This window comes from Lissotriton vulgaris, chromosome 2_2 (assembly GCF_964263255.1).
Source record: "Lissotriton vulgaris chromosome 2_2, aLisVul1.2, whole genome shotgun sequence".
Lineage (NCBI taxonomy): Eukaryota > Metazoa > Chordata > Amphibia > Caudata > Salamandridae > Lissotriton > Lissotriton vulgaris.
In genome coordinates, this window is record NC_141688.1 from 79761147 (window position 1) to 79784701 (window position 23555).

A 23555-nucleotide genomic window follows, 5' to 3' on the forward strand; every position below is an offset into this window, starting at 1 on the left:
AACGCAAGGGGCGGCATTCTGCAGCGGCCCACCTCTCTAAAGACTCCAGGGTGAGAAGAACAAGAAGATATTCCAATCAGATGGGGCAATTCTCTTTTTGGGAGGTTTAATAAGGATAAATATTACTCATATTTAAGGAGAGGGTATTAATTTGGGCAGGAGCGGACTCAGGAGTCCATTTTTTAGACCAAAACTCATTTCTCACCATCAGACTTTGTTCTAGACCAAGAAAGAGAAAGTCAGAAAAAGTAGAAGGGGAGGAAGAGAAATACAGGAAAAGAATGACCAGGAGGAAAGAAGGAAGTAAAGAGCCTGCGAGAGTTAGATAAAGAAACAGGAGGTGTTGGAAGCAAGAAGCAAGAGGCATGAGGAGAGATCAAGACCAGGTAAGCTTAAAATTCACAAACCAGGACATTCAACAGCACCTAAGCACAATATAGCGCCTGCAGTTATTTCTATTTTTTTTTTTATTTTTACAAAGCAAGCACTGAATTTTACAAAGCCTAGTAGTCTTGATGGAAATAACATGCATTGTGGGATGTGCGCGGTGCAAAAAGACCAATAAAAGGCAATGAACCCTGCCAAAGAAAACATATTGTGGAAAAAATATCCCTGTGCACTTCTGATAACTCCAGAGAAATGGTTGGCTGGGGTGGGAGGTCAAGGTGAAGAAACCATTAATGGACTCAGGGTGGGGCAGCAGCAAAGTAAAAACCGGCAACTAAACCTTCACTTCAGTGAAATGGAAACGGAGGTCGACTGAGGGAGGGCATCCTGGCGCACTTAGGCCTGCCCTCTCTTTTAGTGCTTGAAGGCCCATTCTGACACACCCAGGGAGCCCCCGAGCCCTGAACATTCCATTGGAGGCCCCGCAGCTGACGCTCTTTCTGCACTGCAGAATCAGCCGCCGCTGCACGGCTCTCCCTTTCACCCACAGCCACGGAAAGCTGCGTCCTCCCCCGCTGCCTGGTCTCTGCTGAAACCTCCCAGTGATAGAAAAACAGTTTAAAAAAATGCAAATGCATGTAACTGAGTAATCAACAGATCTAAAGGCTGCCTGAATCTGAATTTACGGTGACAATCATTTTTCTTTAATCTTTTTCAAAGGTACAGTGAGCTGGTAACAGATGAGTAACAGATGATCAGGGCGGGCTTGCGACTTCCCTGGAAGCGGCTGCAGGTCTCACCTGTAGATGGGCTCGACAAATTTCCCAGGGACGAAGGGGGCGCCGCCCCGTGCGGGCAACTATCAAAAGGGATCAGGGGCTGGTCTGGGCTGTCTCCCACGGTGGGGGGAGTGGAGGTGACACATGCCTTTCAAGTGTCAGTGCTGGGATGAGCTGCGCCACTGAAAGGCACGATAGCAGCATCTTACCTGTGCGTGTCTCGGCCGCTGCTGCTTAGGGAACCCGAAGGTGGAGCAGTGTCACCAGGGCGCATAGCGCTCCCCTCCAAGCCATGTGCTGCGGGAGAGGCTCGCCCACCTTGCCTGTGTGCCCTGGGCGCTTCACCGCCACCAGTCACATGGCGGCCTGGGTCTCGCTGCTGTCGGGAGAGAAGTGCAGATCTGAACACATTGCTCTCAGCAGGCAGCCGCCGCTCTTTCGCTTTCGGGGTCTTGTTGAGTGTCACTTAAGGATATTTGACTTTGAATGGGTGGGAAGAGGCATATTATTTTCGCGGTCGTTATGGCTAGGTAGAAAACTATTAATACTTTTTTTTATTTTTAATCTTACAGCTTCTTGTTCTTAAAACGGAAAACGTACCCCAAGTTTTCAAAAACTGCGTGCATAGTGACTGCGGCCGTGTTTGCCTTTCTCCGCTGGCTTTCTTGCTGGCTTTCTCCGACGTGGAGCTTGACGAGCCTTAAATGGGCGAACTTTTGTGCTGTCGGCCTTCCACCCTTGGTCCGCCCTCACACGCAGCAGGAATGAAATAATCAACAAGCGCCCCACACCCAGGCACTTAAGGAGGCAGTGTGAGGTGCTGGCTTTCTCCGACGTGGAGCACGGCATGAATGAAATAATCAAGCGCCCCACACCCAGGCACTTAAGGAGGCAGTGTGAGGTGCTGGCTTTCTCCGACGTGGAGCATGGCAGGAATGAAATAATCAAGCGCCCCACACCAGAGCACTTAAGGAGGCAGTGTGAGGAGCTGGCTTTCTTATGAAAGGAAAACCGACTTCACATGTCTAATAGTCGGTAGTGATATAGCGCGTTTGCATATGAGTGGCATCAATTGACAATGCGTAACAACAGTAATGCACGGTTTATATCAGAATCAGTTGCTGAAATATCGTACAGGAGAAAAAAGGAAGGGGTTGCAGTAGAGCAAGGCAACAACATTTATAACAAGTCAGGTCCCGGGCCGGCCAGCCAATCACAGCGCGGCCCGGGAATGACGTCACGGGGGTGTCCCGGGCCGGCAGCCAATCGCAGCGCGGCCCGGGACAAAGGGGCGGGGCTTAAAAAAAGCACCAGAAACGCCCCCGAATCGCGTTTTCGGGAGAAAGCGCGATTGACAGCCTCTGTCTCCCAATGGCTAGCCGCCATTTATGGAGCTAGCCAATGAGAGGCAGAGGCGGGTCATCGATCATATATAGAACTCAATAGGTTTTTTAGCGAATGCTCACTACGTGAGCATTTGCAGGCAAAACCTAAAAAGAGGTTGGTGATATGCTAAAGGGCTGGATGAACATACCTTTGTCAATATATGGGAGATCTAACCTTGTAAAGATGGTGATTATACCAAAAATTACTTTTTTGTTTGAGGCTATTCCGTTGTGTTTTAAAAAGGAATGGTTGGCGAAAATACAAAGTATGATAACTTCATTTATTTGGGCGTCAAAACCCTCTCGAATCTCATGGAGGAAAATAAGAAGAAGTGTAAATAAAGGGGGATTGGCGGCTCCTGATTTACAAATATATGCATGGGCTTTTTGTTTAAAAAATTGCAGGATGTTATTGGGTTCCCTTGTTCATTCTCAGATCGGCGAACTTTTTGGGATAATGCTGAAGATATCAGGTTATCATGAGTTTGGTTATTTATATAAGTTTGGAGACCCCAAGTTTTTAAAAAAAGTGAAACTCAAGACTCTGAGAGATTTGGCCGAGATTTGGTATAAAATAAGAAAAATAACTAAGATCCCTTATTTCAGTTATATGGCTCCGATATGGGAATCGCCGGGAGCTCCTACCTGGACAAGAGCTTTAAATTTGATAAAGGAGCCAGCCCTACAAAGATGGAGAGATCTATTTCAAGATGGAAAATTAATTTCCTGGAGTTCATGTCAACAAAACTGGGGCCCAGTTTTTTCAAAATACAAGTACTTACAGATTCAAAGTTGGGCAAACCATGCAGGATTAGGGATTGGACGGGAAAATGATTTTGAATTAAAATTGGAGCTAATGGTTTTTAAGAAGGAAGTTGCTTGCTGGTACTGGCGAATATTGGAAATGGAGGATGGAATATTTGATCTACCAGAGACCCTGTGGAAGAACAGCTTGCCAAGGATTGCTACAGAAGACCAATGGCAAGTAACTATGAGCATGCTATATAGAATTGTTAAGCCTGCAAACCTAAAGCGAAATGTTTTATTTACCATCCACAGGGCATACTGGTCCCCGTACAGGCTTTCTAAATTTAAGGATGGAGGATTGGTGGAATGTCCAAAATGTAAAGCTCCAAATGTTGATGATTTACACATGTTCGTATCGTGCCCGAATATCAAACAATTTTGGATTGACGTGAGTAACTCCCTTTCTAAATCATTGAACCAACCCATCGAGGTAAGCCCCGAATTAATTATTTCTGGGAGACATGATTTACAAAATAGAGTTTTGGGTAACAATGTTAGACTTATTTTTTATGCTATGTTATTAGCACGTCGAGAGATATGTAAACTATGGGTCTCACCACTCAGTCCTACCTTATTGGACTGGATATTAGCCATGAGATATATAGCAAAGTTAGACATGTTAGATTGCTCTAAAAGAAATAGAGGTTTTTGGATACCCTTCCTGCTAAATTTTGGTTAAAGTTATATTTATGTTAAAAGTCCGATGATTAAGCCCGGGCCTGTCTCGGTGGTATTTGGACCCGAGAACGAGGAATAGAGATGGTGGAGGATACACATCTTGGGTCAGGTGGTCAAGAAGGATAGTCGAGAGGTTACCAGACTCAAAAATATGTGTTGTCTACGCCCCATTACTCTAGACCAGCCTAAGAGATAATAACAGCCCAGAGGTGGAATAGAACAAAGTTATGGGCGGCAAGACGGCAAATGAGGATTAAAAAAAAAAAAATAAACAATCCTTGTCAGAGTGAGGCACAAGACAACCTTAAGTGAACCCGTGCTCAACCCTCTGGCAGCTTGGCACTGATCAGTCAGACTTAACTTAAAGGCAATGTGCAAAGTATTTGTGTAACACTTCAAACAGTAATAAAGGGAGAACACCACACAAAAAGGCTCCCACACCAAGCTAGAACAATAGAGTTATTTTTAATAAATAGAACAAGAAGAAAATGATATAAATCCAATTAGTAGCTCCAGACATATGCACTTTTAAAAGTTTTAGTGAAAATAGCTCCAAAAAAGCACAAAACGGCAGCTATGGATAGCTGGTCGCAATGGACCAGGACAAAGTCACAAGTTGAGGTTGACTGCGATGGCGATGAAGCATGGGCCCACTAGAGGGACCCAGTTAAGCGTGCTGAACAAAGTATCCTAAATCCTAGGTTGCGATGTGATGATGCTGGGCAGCAGAGGAGATGCATGGATTCTGGCAGGTCCAGAGAGTCTGGCAGAGCACCTCAGACCCCCTTTCAAGGATCCAGGACTGAGGTGGCACCACTTGGCAGGGGAGACACGGTTTCCAGTGCCTTCCATCTCTGAGGGTCTAGTCAGAATGCCCTTGGAGTCACTTTGGGGTCCTGAGTTCAGCAGATGCAGGTCCAGTCCTTCTAACTCGCAAGAGGGCAGTGGCAGCTGGATAACATAGTGGGGCAACAGATTTTTATTTTTGAGTTTTATATAGCTTGTACTTAACCCAAAGGTATCAGAGCACTTTACATGAGTCACAGTTGTGTTACAGACTGACACATTCATTTAGTTAGGTTTCGGGGAGATTATGTTATTTGCCCAGGATCACAGGATGCTGAGCGTCCCTGCTGAGACTCGAACTCGGTGCCCCAGCTTCGAGGTCGACCACTCTAGATGTTAGGCCATAGTGCTTCTGAGAAACAGTCCAGCAGAGAGCAGACCTTGTAGCAGCGCAGCATTCCTTCTTCCTGGCAGACTATCCAAAAGTCCAGAAGTGAATTGAAGAATTAATGTCTGAAGTCTAATATTTATACATGGTGCCCTTCCTCTGGAAGGAGGGAGAAGCTTCTGGCAGTCCCCTTCGAAGTTTCAAAGCATCTTACCTTCTCTGTCCTGTCTCCAGACCAATTACAGGGAGTATGTAGCCCATTGTGAGTCGGCAGGGCACAACCTATTCAAACATAGTTATCTCTGTGCCCAGTTTCGGCTACCCATCCTGCCAGTGATGACCCATCCAGGCACACCTAAGCTCCCTATTGTGTGTGGCTGTCTAAGAGGCATGCACAAAGCACAACTGTCTGCTTCACCCAGTCATGTGATGCAAAAAAGGCTTTAGGGACTAAATGGCTAAGGCAGGAACATGCCAACTTTCTAAAAATTGTATTTTCACATTTGAAATTTAAAATCTGACCATAAGTTAGGATTTTTAATTATGATTCCAAAGACACCAAACATGAACCAGCCACCTGCTCCCATTTGTAAATGACAGCTTGTTTAATTAAATTAAGTAACTGCAATGTTATCCCTTGTGAGAGGTAGGCATGTAGAAGTGAAAAACAAATGTAGGAGTTTATCACTACCCGGATGTGCTTTCTGCACTTTGGGACTTTGTTGTTCGCCCTGTGAGGACCTGTGTTTCCCCGCATTTTCTGCCACCGTTCGCGACACCCGCTCCGCGGGTGCCGCTCACTGCTGCCTGCCCCGTCCTCCCTGGTGTGAGCGGCTCCACAGTCGGTGGTGTACCAACGCGCTCCCAGGTAGAGGTTAACGACTGTGATAGCGTTTGGAGCCTACCGGGGGACTGCGAGGTCCAGCAGCCTCAGCTGTACACAGCTGCTGCCTCTTCCCCCGGCGGCCACGCCCCCAGCCTCCGTGAATAACTTTCCCTGGATCTGGCTGAGTGGGCGCTTTCTGCACTTCGGGACTTTGTTGTTCGCCCTGTGAGGACCTGTGTTTCCCCGCATTTTCTGACACCGTTCGCGACACCCGCTCCGCGGGTGCCGCTCACTGCTGCCTGCCCCGTCCTCCCTGGTGTGAGCGGCTCCACAGTCGGTGGTGTACCAACGCGCTCCCAGGTAGAGGTTAACGACTGTGATAGCGTTTGGAGCCTACCGGGGGACTGCGAGGTCCAGCAGCCTCAGCTGTACACAGCTGCTGCCTCTTCCCCCGGCGGCCACGCCCCCAGCCTCCGTGAATAACTTTCCCTGGATCTGGCTGAGTGGGCGCTTTCTGCACTTCGGGACTTTGTTGTTCGCCCTGTGAGGACCTGTGTTTCCCCGCATTTTCTGCCACCGTTCGCGACACCCGCTCCGCGGGTGCCGCTCACTGCTGCCTGCCCCGTCCTCCCTGGTGTGAGCGGCTCCACAGTCGGTGGTGTACCAACGCGCTCCCAGGTAGAGGTTAACGACTGTGATAGCGTTTGGAGCCTACCGGGGGACTGCGAGGTCCAGCAGCCTCAGCTGTACACAGCTGCTGCCTCTTCCCCCGGTGGCCACGCCCCCAGCCTCCGTGAATAACTTTCCCTGGATCTGGCTGAGTGGGCGCTTTCTGCACTTCGGGACTTTGTTGTTCGCCCTGTGAGGACCTGTGTTTCCCCGCATTTTCTGCCACCGTTCGCGACACCCGCTCCGCGGGTGCCGCTCACTGCTGCCTGCCCCGTCCTCCCTGGTGTGAGCGGCTCCACAGTCGGTGGTGTACCAACGCGCTCCCAGGTAGAGGTTAACGACTGTGATAGCGTTTGGAGCCTACCGGGGGACTGCGAGGTCCAGCAGCCTCAGCTGTACACAGCTGCTGCCTCTTCCCCCGGCGGCCACGCCCCCAACCTCCTCCTTCTTTACTGGATCCAGGTCACACCGCGACGCGGGATGCGCGCGGGGCGACTACCGGGGCGAAGACCGGGCAAAGAGCGGGCCGTTTGAGGCCGTTCGAGTACGAGAGAGTCCGGTCCGGCCCACCCCCCTAACTGCTCCATCACGGCGATCTTCATACAGGCACTTAGTATGCTCTGACCCTCTTAAATCCACCCATTGGAAAATGAACACGCGATCTAACAAACAGAAAAAAGCCAAAAAAAATGGGATAGGAGATAAATTGCTTGGTCCAATGGACGATTTTCTCGCCAAAGCTAATACATTTATCGATCAAAGCATAAGCTTAATAGAGGGAAGAGTTTCAACTGAACTCGCCATTGCTCGCCGATCCTCAATGGGACTACTAGCTACTGCAAGAACCCCAGATCCCCAGGCAACGCCAAGTCCAACGATTGTGTCTGCGAACAGACTCAGTCTGCCAAACAACGTAGATCTTTCTGCCACCCAACTCTCAGTAGCTTTCTCGGATAGTGACCTCGAAAAAACCCCAGACATCTTCCCCGACCCAACCCCTGAAGAAGTAAGGCAAACAAGAGGTAGGAGGGAGGGAGCTATCAAAAAAAGAAATGCTAGCAAAAAATCAGACCACACCGAAAACATTGAAACGGCTGACCTTATAGTCTTGGTAGGCGACACAAATCCTGCAGTATTTCCCCTTCACTCTGTTCCCCCGCCCAGTAATATAGCAATGATACATCAACTACCACACGATCTTCAAGATTTCCCAATCCCGGAACCAAAAAGCCCACGACTACTAGGAAAAGAAAGAGAATCAGCCAGATTAATTAAGGAGATAGCTTCCCTGCTGAATTCTTATATTCGCCCTTTAGAAGCTAGACTTAGCAACATCGAGAGTCTAATCTCAAAAATCTCCAGTCCTCCCAAAATCACACCCTCACATGTCCCTCAAAAGCCTCCTTCAGATTCCTCGATCATAATTCACCCAAACAAGAAATCGGTATTGTTGCCTCCTCCACAGAGCAAAAAACAACTTACAGTAAAAGTTTCAACAGTACCAAATCCTCCCACTGTCCAAAAAATCACTCCCAAGTCCTCGACCATCCCTCCACCACCTACCCCACTTCCGACACCAATAGTAAATATTCCAAGCATAAATACCCCTTCCTCTAAAACCCCCGCGACGACAAACTCCCCTGCCTCCATAACTCCTGCCATAACAAATACAAAACAAACAAAAACAAAAGGTACCCCGAGAGAGATTACTGACCAAAGACCCTCTGTAAACCTGCCCCCCGCGGCATGTCCATACGTTGTGGTCATGACAGGGGTCCCTGAACTTACTGGGGAGGGGGCTGAACCCAACTGGTCACTGAAGAATAAAGTACAGTATTGGCTGAACACTAATCGCCCTGTTCCCCAACACTGGAAAAGCACAATAGCCTCAGTCTCCCGGACCTCGTGGGTGGGTCACAGAAAAAAAACTATCCGGGGTGACTGTATAGTAATCACGTTCGAGGATCCAACCATAGCAGAATACATCTGCTCCCGGGAGTTTAATACCTCTGGGGGAATTGCCACAAGACCCTTGTCATATTTCTACCCAAAACGATATCACAACAATAATTATTCCCGTGATATCGATAGCATTTGGAGGAAACCAATACTGCAGCCATGGGAGATAGACATCGCGGGCCCAAAACTAATGCCGCGATATAATGAGCCCGACCACCCTTGGTGGCCACCAAACCAAATCCACCCGCAAAGAGAAGCACCATGGCAGATCATGGGCCCACATAACAGATCTAGAAATTGGGAGCAGTGGGAGAGACCACTGCAGAATCCATACGGCATCAGCTACAGAGAGCCCACTAATGGGCAAAACTGGCAAGGGATACCATTAATGAATCGTTTCAGCGGCCTGGAAATGGTCGATTGACAAAGAAGCAATCACACGGAGTCAATATTTACAACTAAGGACCCGATTAATCCTCCAATAGAACTTCCCCAAGTGGAAAAACCACCTTCAGACTATGCACCGTTATCCATTATCTTCTGGAATGTGGCAGGCCTCCGAAACAAAATAGAGGACGGCTCGGCCGCTGGTTTCCTGAAGGACTCACAAATCATTTGTCTACAAGAGACTTGGACAATGACACCTTCACATCTTGCAGGCTACAGGACATTTTTTTCCCCCGCCCTTCCCAGCAGCGCAGGTAGACCGAAAGGGGGTCTGGTAACATACCTGGCTAACACAATCTCTGAACTGAAGATTACTAAGGTAGACCTAACTCCACACTTCCAGATTCTCACAATTACAATTGGGAAAAAGCTTTGCTTCACAATAATAAACCTCTACAACAACTTAGAGGATGACCTCTTTCTGAATGTCCTTTTACTAATCCAATCAAAAATAACCGATCACTGGCATGCCAAACAGAAAAAGGAAATACCGCAGATAATCTGGGGAGGAGATTTTAACATACACCCCTGCCCCCTGATTGACACATGTGGGATAAAGGACGAAAATGACAACCCACTGGTACACTTTTCCCACTCAGGAGTGGGGACTGTCATGAACAGAACATTAGCCGATCTGGACCTACAAATTCTGAACCCTATACAACAGCGTCATAGCAAACTAGAACCAACCTATAGAGGAAGGGGCCATGCGACCACTGTAGACTTTGTACTTGTGACAGAAGGCTTAAAAGATCATACCAAAAATTTCAAAATTCTGGAAAATAATCTTAGTGATCATTCTGCCTTAAACCTGAGCTTCTATATCCATCAACCAAGGTCACTGATGGCATCGATAGCAAACACGCTGGCGCAGAACAGACTGGAGCTGGGGAAGAACAATGGTTACACCATAAAATGGGAAAAGGTGGACCCAAATACACTAACAAAACGGCTAGTAGAATCCTCCTACAACAGCTTCATGATCTGCCTTGACCCTTATGCAGAGCCAAAACAAATTTTGGAAAACTTCACCATAATAATAGAGGAAGTCAAAAAACAGCTGACTAAAACATCCAGACAAACTAAAATAAATTCCACAGGTTGGTTTAACCGAGACTGTAGAAAAGCACAAACTAAATTAAGGAAAGCTCTCGGAAAACCAAATAGAGATGCAACAGAGATCCAAGCTCTCCGACGAGTGTACATCTCCTCCAGAAAAGAGAGGAAAAAAGAACTGAAACAATCCCTCTGGAACGCCCTACATAAGAGCGCACTCCTGAAAGACAGTAAGACCTTCTGGAAGATTGTTAAATCACCCGCGCTAGCTGACCCCACCGGTCCAAAAATAGATGTGGCCATCGACGAGGATGCGTGGGTGAATCATTTTTCAGAAATCTTCAAACTGACACCAACCAGCGAAGAAAATCACTCCGATATTCCTCTAGTCGCCTATCCAATAACCATGGACCTTGACATGCAGGACCTAGCACTGGCACTGTCTTCAAGTAAAAGCGGGAAAGCTCCTGGCCCTGACGGGGTTCCGGTTGACTTGTTCAAATATCTGCCGGACTTATGGGTTCCAATATTGACAAGAGTATGTCTAGCCACAATGGAACTCGGCCTGTTAGAGTCATGGTCCTCTTCAATAATGGTCCCAATCTTCAAGAAGGGGGACCGTCAGGACACAAAGTGCTATCGGCCGATATCGCTCCTAGATTCTCTGGGAAAAGTAGTTGGAAGAGTCCTCCTTGAAAAATTACAGCAATGGGTAGAAGATAAAACTATCCTCTCGGACTTACAGTTCGGGTTTAGGGAGGGCTTTGGGACAGTTGAACAGGCCCTAAACCTAAGTCTGTTAACATCAAAGTATACCCATGCTAAACCTGGCTCCATCTACATGGTCTATGTGGACTTGTCCTCCGCATTCGACTGCGTTTCGCATGCGAAGCTTTGGTCACTGCTGAACGTAATGGGGGTCGATCCTCCCCTTCTGAACTTTCTGAGGGAATTGTACAGTGAAGCCACGGCGAGAGTAAGATACGGAACAAACGGAGAACTGACAGCACCATTCAGGGTAGAGCGGGGAGTAAGGCAAGGGTGTGTCCTTGCTCCCTTTCTCTTTTCATTGTATACAAACGGCCTAGAAGAGTCCATGCTGCGAGGGGCGAGGGATCTCCCCAGTGTAAAAGGTCGCTTGATCCCCGCGCTCCTATATGCGGACGACGCAGTCATCCTGGCTCGCACCCCTAACGAACTGCAAAAATCTCTAACCAAATACGCAGACTTCATGGGGGCCTTGGATCTGCGTATCAACATCAAAAAAACGTTCGTTATGGTAGCTGGTGGATCAAGAAAAGCAACCAAGTCGATCTTTCTGAATGGTGAAAAAATTGAAAAGACCCCACAATACCCGTACCTAGGCATCATGATTGACGATGCCTTAAACTGGAAAGCGGCTGTTGAGTCCAGGAGGCTTCTCTTCAAAGAGCAATCATGGCGCTGATAAAATTCTCTAACAAACTGGGAAAAAGAGCACCAGTAGAACTGCTCCAGATCTACGCTGCAAAATGCCAATCTATTGCAGCAGGGACTTGGGGCCACGTTTCCTCCAGTTCAATACAAAAAGAAGAGAACATCTTCATCAGTTTCCTTCTCTCAATTCCTAGAGGTACCTCCACCTACGCCTCACATTTAGAGTTGGGAATCCCTCATATTGAAGATTTAATAAAAATCCAACCTCTCCTGCTCTGTAGGCGAGCCTGGCTCTCGGTAAAAAACACTCTGACTAAAAGTATCCTACAGGACGTTATGGATCTGGACCATGCTCACAAAATCGCATGGCTCTCGTACGTTAGACACTTTTTTACGGATCTGGGCCTACAAAAGTACTTTTACACCCCAGAAACCCTGAGAGAAACCTCCAAAAAAGAACTGAAACGACTTGCGTTGTGCCATTTGGAGTCACTGAGACTGACTACGCAGATCACAAAAAAATCTGTCACCCACGCAATTATGATCCAGCAGTCCTTGAGAATTCAATTATATCTGACCATGGAGCTAACTGCCTACGAGAAAATGCTCTTAACAAGATTTAGAATGAACCTTTTTTTCAGGTTAGTGACTTTCCCTGATAAAAACAACTGGAATGTACAGATAGACCCATGTCCATGCGACGACCTTTCTCAACAGTCCACCATACACACGGTACTGTTCTGTAAGTTTTATCATCCCCAACAGAAGATATGGTTAATTCCTCTACTTAAAAAATGGGGCCATAGACAATGTCGCCCGGCCATGCTGGCACTCCAAACCTTGGACTCTGAGTGTACTGTCTACCATGTTTTAAACTTCTTAAAGTGTATCATGAGGCATCGCAACAACTTGTAAAACAGTGGATTAATTTTGTATCAATATTGGAAAATGTAACTTTTTTAAATGTCTATTTTAAATTGTACCTTTTAAATGACTCCAATTATTAATTCTGTATTTTGTGATATCTTTTATGGTTTTGCAAATGCTAAAAAACCGAATAAAGATTATTATTATTATTATTACCCGGATGTTAGATCTGGCGGTCTCTGGTTGGCAATGGTATTGACCTTTGTCCAAATAGGGACCCTTACTTCTAAGTCAGGATAAGGGGATAAATAACCCATGCTCACCCCCTTGGCAGCTTGGCATGAGCAGACGTGCTTATCTCGGAGGCTGTGTGTTAAGCATTTGTGAATATACACAGTAATACAGTGAAAACACTACAGATGGAAACAACACAGGTTTTATAAAAATAAGTATTCTTTATGTAGACTTAACACAAGATCACAAATGACAAAATTCCACTATACTATACTTAAAGTTGACTCAAAGATGATAAATGTTGCTTAGTTCAAAATGATGATCAATGTGACACAGTTCTCAACAAAGTACCTGGATGCGTTACGCAAAGTGAACTAAAGACTGGCAAAAGAGGTGATGCGTCAGTTCCGTGATCCGGGGGAAATGATGCATCGTGCCTCAATGCTTGCGCAGAGTAGGGGATGAATCGTGATCCTTACCGGTGCGGGGTTGATGCGTAGATTCTCAGCGTGCGGGCCCATTGCGATGCGTACGATGGTGCCTTGATCCTATGCTATGATCAGGTTGCGTTGCGAGAAGATGACTCCCTTGAAGCACCGATGCGATGACTATACGTAGACTCCCTGGTAGCCTTGCGACGACTCAGTACTTTGGAGCCACGACAGGCCCTGCGACACGCTTCTCCGGTGATGCGATGGCAACTCTCTCGATGGCATCACACTTCTCCGGTGATGCAACAGCAGGAAGCTTTGACGAAGACACACTTCTCGGGAGATGCGGCGAAGGCTCGTTTCTCCGGCAATGCGACTATTTCAGCTGTGGGGGCGACACGCTGCCTTTTGATGCATCGCACTTCCAGCTCCCAGCAATACGCAAATGTCTGGAGTTAGAATTCCCAGCAAGGAAATTCAGAGGGGAGCTGGAGATGAAGTCTGAGACTTCGGCAGGAGGCAAGCACAGTGCAAGCCCTTGGAGAATATTCTGTAGATAATGAAATTCCTTAAAAAGGTCCTTCTCCTTTCCTTGGCAATGAAGCAACCACTACAGGCCAACCCAGCAAACAGCACACTGTCGGAGGGGCAGTCCAAAGTCCTGCAGCTTCCTTGGTTCTTCTCCTTGGCAAAAAGTTTCTTGTTACAGAAGTGATCTAAAGTTCTTGGGTCAGAGTCCCAATATTTATGCCCCAAAATCCTTTGTTCTCTGAAGGCACAGAGGCCTCTGCCTAGTCCACACCAGTTCCTGAGCACTTTGTTGACATCATTCCTTCTCTCCTTTCACAGTGCAGGGCAGAGACATCAGACACACAACAGGGGGTGGAGCCAGCATTGTAGAGGGAAGGCCTAGCCCTATTCAGGTCCCAGGTGCAACTACTCCCTCCCATCTAGATGCAGATCTCTCTATTCACCACTGTGCTGTCCCAGCGTGTCTCCTGGAATCCCCCAGCCCTGTCACTCACAAACCCAGACAAGGAATACACAACCTAGCAGAGGCACGCCTGGACAGTTAGGCAAGAAAATACCTACTTTCTATAAGTGGTATTTTCAAACACAGAATGCTAAAACCAACTTTATTAAAAGATGTATTTTATCATTCTGAGGTCAGGCATACTAAATTCGAATTTATACCATGTTCCCTGAGTCAGTAAGGATTATAAGAAGGTAATAATCTAACTGCCCATTCTAGCCTATAGAGAGCAGGTAGCCTTGCAATAGTGAAAAGCGAAAATGGCTGTAATTCAATATTAGGAGCATGTCCTACCTTATACTTACAATGCACCCTGCCCTTGGGCCTACCATAGGGGTGACAGATATGAAGCAAAGGGAAGGTTTAGAGACTGGCAAGTGGGTGCACTTGGCCAAGTCGACATTGCTGTCACAGACTGCACACAGGCATTGCAATGGCAGGCCTGAGACACACTTTACACGCTGCTTCTGTGGGTAGCACAACCAGTGCTGCAAGCCCACCAGCAGAATTTGATTTACAAGCCCTGGGTACACATGGTGCACTGTACTAGGGTCTGACAAGTAAATGAAATAACCCAATCATGGAATCACTAATTAGTACATTAATTTAACTTAGGGAGCACCTGCACTGTGGCATTGAATAGCAGTGACACAGTGCCCAAAGCATATAACCAGCAAAAACATATCAAAAACGGAGGAGGCAATCTGTCAAAATGGAAGGGAGACTCACACCAACGATGCCAGGTCTAACATGTGTCCCCTACAGCTGAAATGTGGGGACAACTACAAGTCCCCTTGGGAGTTCCCTTCACTAAGGCAGAAAAATCTGGACAGACCATCAGCTTTGGTGGGTTCTGTACCAGGATGGTGTTTCACCGTAAAGTCCATACCCTGTAGGGAAATGGACCACCTCAACAACTTTGGGTTCTCATCCCTTATCTGCATTAGCCATCTGAGGGGCCTGTGGTCGGTCTGATTCAGGAAGTGAGTCCCAAAAAAGTATGGTCTCAACTTCTTCAGTGCCCAGACCACAGCAAATGCCTCACGCTCAATTTGCACTCCACCTCTGCTTCAGTGGAAGTAACCTCCTACTAATGAAGCCTACTGGTTGGTCTAGGCCATCTTCATTAATCTGTGATAGAAAAGCCCCCACACCATGCACTGAAGCGTCTGTCTGAACAATGAATTCCTTGGATAAGTTGGGCGCCTGAAGCACGGGTGCTGGGCACATGGCAGTCTTCAGGGCGTTAAAGCCTTCTGACAGGTGTCAGTCCAGTTCACTTTCTTGGGCTGCTTCCTGAAAGTCAGCTCAGTCAAGGGTGCAACAATGTTGCCATACCCCTTAACAAACCTCCTGTAGTACCCTGTGAGTCCTAAAAAAGGCTCTCACCTGTGTCTGAGTCTTTGGGGGTTCCCATGCCAGGATGGTATCAATCTTGGATTGTAGGGGTGCCACCTGGCCGCTCCCTACCTGGTGACCCAAGTACACCACGGAACCCTACCCGATCTGGCACTTACACGACTTGATAGTGAGGCCTGCCTTGCGCAGTGCAATAAACACTTCCCAGAGGTGGTGGAGATGTTCTTCCCAACTGGCGCTGAACACTGCAATGTCATCCAGGTAGGCGCACTGCAATCCTCTAGTCCAGCCAGCACCTGGTTGACCAACCCTCTGAAAGGTGGCAGGGGCATTCTTCATCCCAAAGGGCATAACCCAGAATTGGTAGTGCCCATTTGGTGTGGAGAATGCTGACCTCTCTTTGGCCCCATCAGTCAAGGCGATCTGCCAGTACCCAGACGTCAATTCAAACATGCTGAGCTACAGTGCAGCCACTAACAGATCAAAGAGCTCATCAGCTCTGGGGATGAGGTGTGCGTCAGTCCTGGTGACTGAAGTGAGCCCTCTGTAGTCCACACAGAACTGGAGTTCAGGTGTGGCACCTCGTGTAGCAGCCTTTGGGACCAAGACCACTGGGCTGGCCCAAGGACTGTTTGAGGACTCAATTACCCCTAAAGCAAACATCTTGGAGACTTCCTCCTTAATGTAAGCTCTGACCTTGTCAGTCACTCTAAGCCTTGTGCTTCACAGGAGGACTGTCTCCAGTGTCCACATCATGGACGCACCACTCTGTGACATCAGGAACCAAGGAAAATAGATCAGAGAATTGCCCCAACAGTGGGCGACAATCTTGCTGCTGATCAGGGGTCAGTGTGGCAGAGAGGCTGACACCATCCACTGACCCATCTTGCTCTGTTGCAGACAGGAGGTCAGGAAGAGGCTCGGTCTCCTCGTCCATTACATCATCTGTTGTTAGGAGCATGCCCACTTCGTTTTTTTTGTTGTTGTTTTTTTAATAACTTTTTATTTTTATTGCATCGGACCTTTCTAAGTGGGGCATCAGGCGGTTAACATGTAGGACCCTCAAAGGGTTCCTGAGAGTCTGCAAGTTCACCAGATAGGTGACATCACTCTTGCGCTCCCCCACCTCAAATGGACCGGTCCACCTGTCCTGGAGCGCACAAGGCTCTACAGGGGCCATGACCCAAACTTTCTATCCAGCTTGAAGCTCAATCAGAGTGGCATTCTGATCGTACCACCGCTTCATTCCCTCCTGGCTGGCTTCCAGATTCGCCTGAGTGAGATCTCTGAATCGCCAAGTCTGGTTCCTGAAGGCCACCATGTAACTGTATGCATCCTGGGGAGGTTTCCTGAGAGATTGTTCCCAGCCTTCCTTAACCAGACTCAAAGGTCCTCTTACCGGGCGTCCAAACAACAGTTCAAAGGGGCTGAACCCTAGGGACTTTTGTGGCACCTCACAGTAAGCAAACAGAAGGCATGGCAAGAGGAAGTCCCACTTACGCCTCATTGGTTCCTCAAGACCCATGATCATGCCTTTAAGGGTCTGGTTGAATCTCTCAACCAGCCCCTTACCTTGTGGATTGTAAGGAGTGGTGAACTTATAGGTAACACCACCCTCCTTCCACAGAGACTTCATATAATTGGAAATAAAGTTTGTACCTCGGCCAGACACCACCTCTCTGGGGAACCCCACATGGGAGAACATCCCCCTCAGTGCGCGTCCCACCATGGGGGCCGTCACTGTCCTGAGCGGAATGGCTTCCAGGTACCGGGTACCATGGTCCACCAAGACCAGGATAAACCTGTTAACCATGGCTGTCGTGGGGTCCAGTGGCCCCACAATGTCAATGCCCACCCATTCAAAGGGGGTACTGACTACAGAAAAGGTTGGAGAGGAGCCTTGTGCTTCCTTCCACTTTTCACACTTGCCTGGCAAGTTTGACAAGTCCTACAATGAGTATCTGAACTCTTATGCATCTCGGGCCAATAAAAGTGGGAGACACCCTACAAAGGTCTTGTTCTGCCTCAGATGTCCAGCTAAAGGAACGTCATGAGCCAAACCCAGTAGGAAGGTTCCGAAGTGCTGGGGTACCACCAGCACACGGGCTGACCCAGGCTCAGCAACCTTAGGCCTGCTACAGGAGACTGTTTTCCGAATAGATCCAATGTGATCCAGACAGATCACCTGCTGCCTGGTTTGTGGCCTGTTGCCTCAAATACACAAGAGAAGGGCACTTCTGCTGCTCTTCACAAAATTCTTCCCTGTAGGGACCCCCTTCTTGCTGCCAATGGGTCAGCTGAGGTAGGCTACCCAGTTCAGAAACTTGCTCCCCTGTAGGTTCCAAGGCATCCCCCTCAAGGTCTGCCTCCTCCTGGACCGTGAGAACAATGGGGGCTGGTTTCCCGTGCCCCCTACCTCTTCTCTTTAAGGCAGGTCTCTGGGCCATACTTTCAGGCTCCAATGTCTCTTGAAACCCCTTAGCTGCCATAGACCAAGTGGTCACACATGCACTCTCAGGCAGACCCAACATCTCTAAATGAGCCTTCTTCTCCACCTTAACCAAGGGGAGCTTTCCAAATCATTGCCTAGCAAACAATCAACAGGCATGGCTGGCCTCACAGCTACTTGAAGAGTACCGAAGACCCCCCCCCCACTCAAAGGGAACTTGAGCCACTTTGCAATGGCTCTCTATGTTGTCAGCGGCAACAACTGGGAAGAATGCATTGGGGACCGCCTGCTCTTCAGACACCAAGTGACACTTGACAGCTGTCACACTGGCTCCGGTGGCTCTCAGAGCACTCATTCTATGGCCATTGATGGTCACCCACTGCCTGTATTTTTTAGTGTTATCAGGCAGCTGAGTTTTAGGGACCATCTCAAAGTCTCCTAATGAGACAAGGGACATTTCTATGGGACCCCACCCATCTTGGGCACCCATCTCCTTCCCACCCAGGCCTACAATGGCCATCTGACAGGGTGGTGCATGGGGTGGCACATACTGACCCTTTTAGGGACACTGGGGATCATACCAACGGTGTCCCACCTGCTTACACTGAAAGCAGGTAACAGGCCCCCTATGAACAGGTTTACCTGTCGGGAATCCTGACTTCTTCTCAGGGGGAGGCTGGGAACCCTTACTTTGGTTCCCTTGGGAATTACTCTGGGGCCCTTTCTGGAACTCCCTCTGTTTACCCTTGTCCCCCCACTCTTCTGCTGGTGACCCGGCCCACCTTTGGCTGAGTCTCCCACAAGACCCTTGTGGACCCTGGTACTGACCCAGCGGTCCGCCTCATCAGCAAGCTTCCTAGGGTTAGTTAACTTGCTATCAATAAGGTGCTGGCGTAGCTCTGGAAAACAATTAGTCAGACAAGTGCTCCCTGGCAATCAGATCATAGAGTGCTTGAAAATTATCCACATTGTTCCCACTCACCCAACCATCCATAGCTCAGCAAAAGAAAGATACATATTCTAGCCAAGTGGCTCCCTCCAGCTTCTTACAATTCCTGAACCTCTGTCTATGGAGTTCTGGGGTCAAATCATACCTAGTCATCAGTGCTTCCTTAATGTGGGCATGACAGCTTATTCTCACTGGCTAGGTCTAGCAAAGTATCCCTCCCTTCAGTCAAAAAGCGGCCCCACAACCCCGCTCCCCAATCTTTCTCAGGCACCCGGTGGGCCAACAGTGCTCTCTGATAGGCTGCAAACCACTGCCCAATATCTTCACTTTTGTGGAAATCTTTGATGACATCCTTGGGAATATGTACCCTGCCTTCTGAAGGCACAGATGTTGTGCTACCACCAGAGGGATTGATCTCTAAGCCCTTTGCCTTGATCTCACATTCCCTCAACATCCTCTCATGTTCCATTCTCATTCTCTCTCTCTCCAAGGACAATCTGTTATTCTCTGTGTTCCTCTGACTCTCCATATTAAGCTTAGCCAACTCCAGCTTGGGTGCCCTATTTCTCTCCCTGTCTTCCAACTCTCTGTGGGACAGGTCTTTGGAGAAATACTGCTGCCAGGTGGAAACAGTCCTCCTCCACTGGCTGAAAACCCTGGCCTATCAATTTGCCCATCTGCATTCCCACCTTTAAGGGTCTGGTTGAATCTCTCAACCAGCCCCTTACCTTGTGGATTGTAAGGAGTGGTGAACTTATAGGTAACACCACCCTCCTTCCACAGAGACTTCATATAATTGGAAATAAAGTTTGTACCTCGGCCAGACACCACCTCTCTGGGGAACCCCACACGGGAGAACATCCCCCTCAGTGCTCGTCCCACCATGGGGGCCGTCACTGTCCTGAGCGGTATGGCTTCCAGGTACCGGGTAGCATGGTCCACCAAGACCAGGATAAACCTGTTGCCCATGGCTTTCGTGGGGTCCACCACAAGATCAGGGGTATTTCTTGCTTCTACTCAGGCCCTCAGCGCCTTTTGGTAGTCATCCTTTTTAGAAATGCCTGGTGTAGCAACTTTCAATTTCTTGCAGAGATGATTGGGCTGTTTCAAAGTGTAGATTTGCAACCTCTCTTCCTCAAATTCAAGATCCATAGATGCAACAGATGCTGGTTTACCCATAGTAATATGAATTGGGAGTTTTCAGGAGAAAAAAAACTGTTTCAAGGAAAAAGATTCTAAAAAAAAGAATGTTGTCGCATTTGGTCTGCACTCACTAGTAGTGTACACCAATTACTGTATATGAAACAAAAATGCAAAGTCCAAATCCTCCCCACTGACCACCAATGTTAGATCTGGGAGTCTCTAGTTGGCAATGGTATTTACCTTTGTCCAAATAGGGACCCTTACTTCTAAGTCAAGATAACGGGATTACAGTCCTAAATAACCCCTGCTTAGCCCCTTGGTAGCTTGGCACGGGCAGACAGGCTTATCTCAGAGGCAGCGTGTTAAGCATTTGGGAATTTACACAGTAATACAGTGAAAACACTACAGATGAAAACAACACAGGTTTTATAAAAATAAGTATTCTTTATATAGCCTTAACACAAGACCACAAACAACAAAAATACTCAATACTATACTTAAAGTTGACTCAAAGATGATAAATGTTGCTTAGTTCAAGTTGATGATAAATGCGACACAGTTCTCAACAAACTACCTGGATGAGTAACCCAAAGTGAACAAAAGGCTTCGCAAAAGGGGAGATGCGTCGGTTTCGTGATCCGAGGGAAATGATGCGTCGTGCCTTAATGCTTGCGCAAAGTAGGGATGCGCCGTGATCCTTACCGGTGCAGGGTTGATGCGTAGATTCTCGGCCTGCAGGCCCGCTGCGAAAGATGGCGCCTTAATGCGATGTGATGATCCGGTTGCGATGCTAGAAGATGGCGCCATTGAAGCGACGATGTGATGACGATCGTAGACACCCTGGCAGCCTTACAACGACTCTGTACTTTGGAGCCGCGACAGGCCCTGCAACACGCTTCTCCGGTCCTGCGATGGCGACTTTCTCGATGGCGTCACACTTCTCCAGTGATGCGACAGCAGGAAGCTTTGATGAAGACACGCTTCCCGGGAGATGCGGCGAAGGCTCGTTTCTTTGGCGATGTGACGTTTTCAGCTGCGGCGGCGACACATTTCCTCTCGATGCATCGCGCTTCCAGCTCCCAGCAACACGCAAATGTCTAGAGTTAGAATTACCAGCAAGGAAATTCAGAGTAGAGCTGGAGATGAAGTCTGTTGTCCCTGAGACTTCAGAAGGAGGCAAGCACAGTTCAAGCCCTTGGAGAATATTCTGTAGATAATGAAAGTCCTTAAAAAGCTCCTTCTCTTTTCCTTGGCAATAATGCAACCACTGCAGGCCAGCCCAGCAAACAGCACACTGGCAGAGGGGCAGTCCAAACTCCTGCAGCTTCCTTGGTTCTTCTCCTTGGCAAAGGGGTTCTTGTTCCAGAAGTGCCTAAAGTTCTTGGGTCAGAGTCCCAAAATTTATACCCCAAAATCCTTTGTTCTCTGAAGGCAGAGAGGCCTCTGCCTAGTCCAAACCAGTTCCTGAGCACTTTGTTGACATGATTCATTCCCTCCTTTCACAGTGCAGGGCAGAGACATCAGACACACCACAGGAGGTGGAGCCAGCATTGTAGAGGGAAGGCCCAGCCCTATTCAGGTCCCAGATGCAACTCCTCACTCCCACCTAGATGCAGCTCTCTCTATTCACCACTGGGCTGTCCCATCCTGACTCCTGGAATCCCCCAGCCCTGTCACTTACAAACTCAGACAAGGAATACACAACCTATCAGAGGCAGGCCTGGACAGTTAGGCAAGAAAATACCTACTTTCTAAAAATTGTATTTTCAAACATAGAATTTTACAACCAACTTTACTAAAATATGTATTTTATCATTTTGAGTTCAGGCATACTAAATTCGAATTTCCTCCATGTTCCCTGAGTCAGTTAGGATTATAAGAAGGTAATAGTCTAACTGCCCATTCTAGCCTATGGAGAACAGGTAGCCTTGCAATAGTAAAACACAAAAATGGCTGTAATTCACTATTAGGACATCCTACTCACACCAGCGCATGTCCTACCTTATACTTACAATGCACCCTGTCCTTGGTCCTACCATAAGGGTGACTGATGTGAAGCAAAGGGAAGGTTTAGAGACTGGCAAGTGGGTGCACTTGGCCAAGTCGACATGGCAGTCACAGACTGCACACATGCCTTGCAATGGCAGGCCTGAGACACACTTTACAAGCTGCTTCTGTGGGTGGCACAACCAGTGCTACAAGCCCACCAGCAGCATTTGATTTACAAGCCCTGGACACACATGGTGCACTGTACTAGGGTCTGACAAGTACATCAAATAACCCCATCATGGAATCACTAATTAGTACATTAATTTAACATAGGGAGCACTTGCACTGTGGCCCTGAATAGCAGTGGCACAGTGCCCAAAGCATATAACCAGCAAAAACATATCACAAACAGAGAAGGCAATCTGTCAAAATGGAAGTGAGTCTCACGCTAACGATGCCAGGTCTAACACGGGACATGTAAAACTAAAAAGTACATGTCCCAGTTTTTAAGTAAATTGTTCCCGCCTTCTGGGCTGTCTAGTACCATCACTATGGGTGATTTAACTGTTTTGAAAAAAAGCCTGGGCGGAGTTCGTAATAAACTACGCCAAGCTACAAGGAGGTCAGCGAGCAGAGGAGTTGGTTTCCTCCCACAGAACGCACTGATTTTTTGTGTTTTTTCCATGCTGTATAATCAGTGTGAACAGCATCTCACTCAGTGCAAGAGGGCACTGCTTTTTTTGCCGCTTGAGTAAAAGTACTACTTGAGCAGCAGCGGACTCAATACGAACGGAAGGTTTCTGAACGTGAGCAGTAGTGACCCTCCACGACAGCCCGTGGTAAGAAATCTCGCTAGGAAGTGGTCTAGCAGTGGATGTTCCTCACTCGGAGGGAGAGGTGTGGCGCCGCAGCTAATGCGACACACGATGGAATCTGGGGATCACGGTTCGATCCCCAGCACCGGCGGCAGGTCAGCCCAGCACACTGTGACTCTGGGCAATAGCTCGCTTAATCTCCACGACGGCTCCCAGCGCCTAGAGACCCTTACGGGTGAGTGTTCGCTTTATAAATGTGGATTATTATTATTATTACTCGTGTTTGCCAACTTCCTGTTGGCGAGCGCAAGCCAGGAAAAAACTCCACTCCGCTATGCGGAGCTGAGCTTTTGAGAACTCCGCAAGCTGTGGGGAGTTCAAAAAACTTAGCAAATACCACAAACTGAGTGGAATTCACCACCCTGGCATAATTAAAAAGGAAGGCTTGGGCCTGGAAGAAGGAATAGTTTGCCAGTTTAACATGGCAGTTTAAATCCTCACACACAGGCTGCAATGGCAGACCTGAGAAATGTTTAAAGTACCACTTAAGTGGTTATACAATCAGTGCTTCAGAACCACTTGTAGCATTTAATTTACTGACCTTGGGCACCAGTAGTGCCACTTTATGTTTTAAAGAGAGAGTGTCATGATTCTGGCCCGGGCATCCCACACGCCACCAAATCCTTTCCCCCTCGCCCCTGGT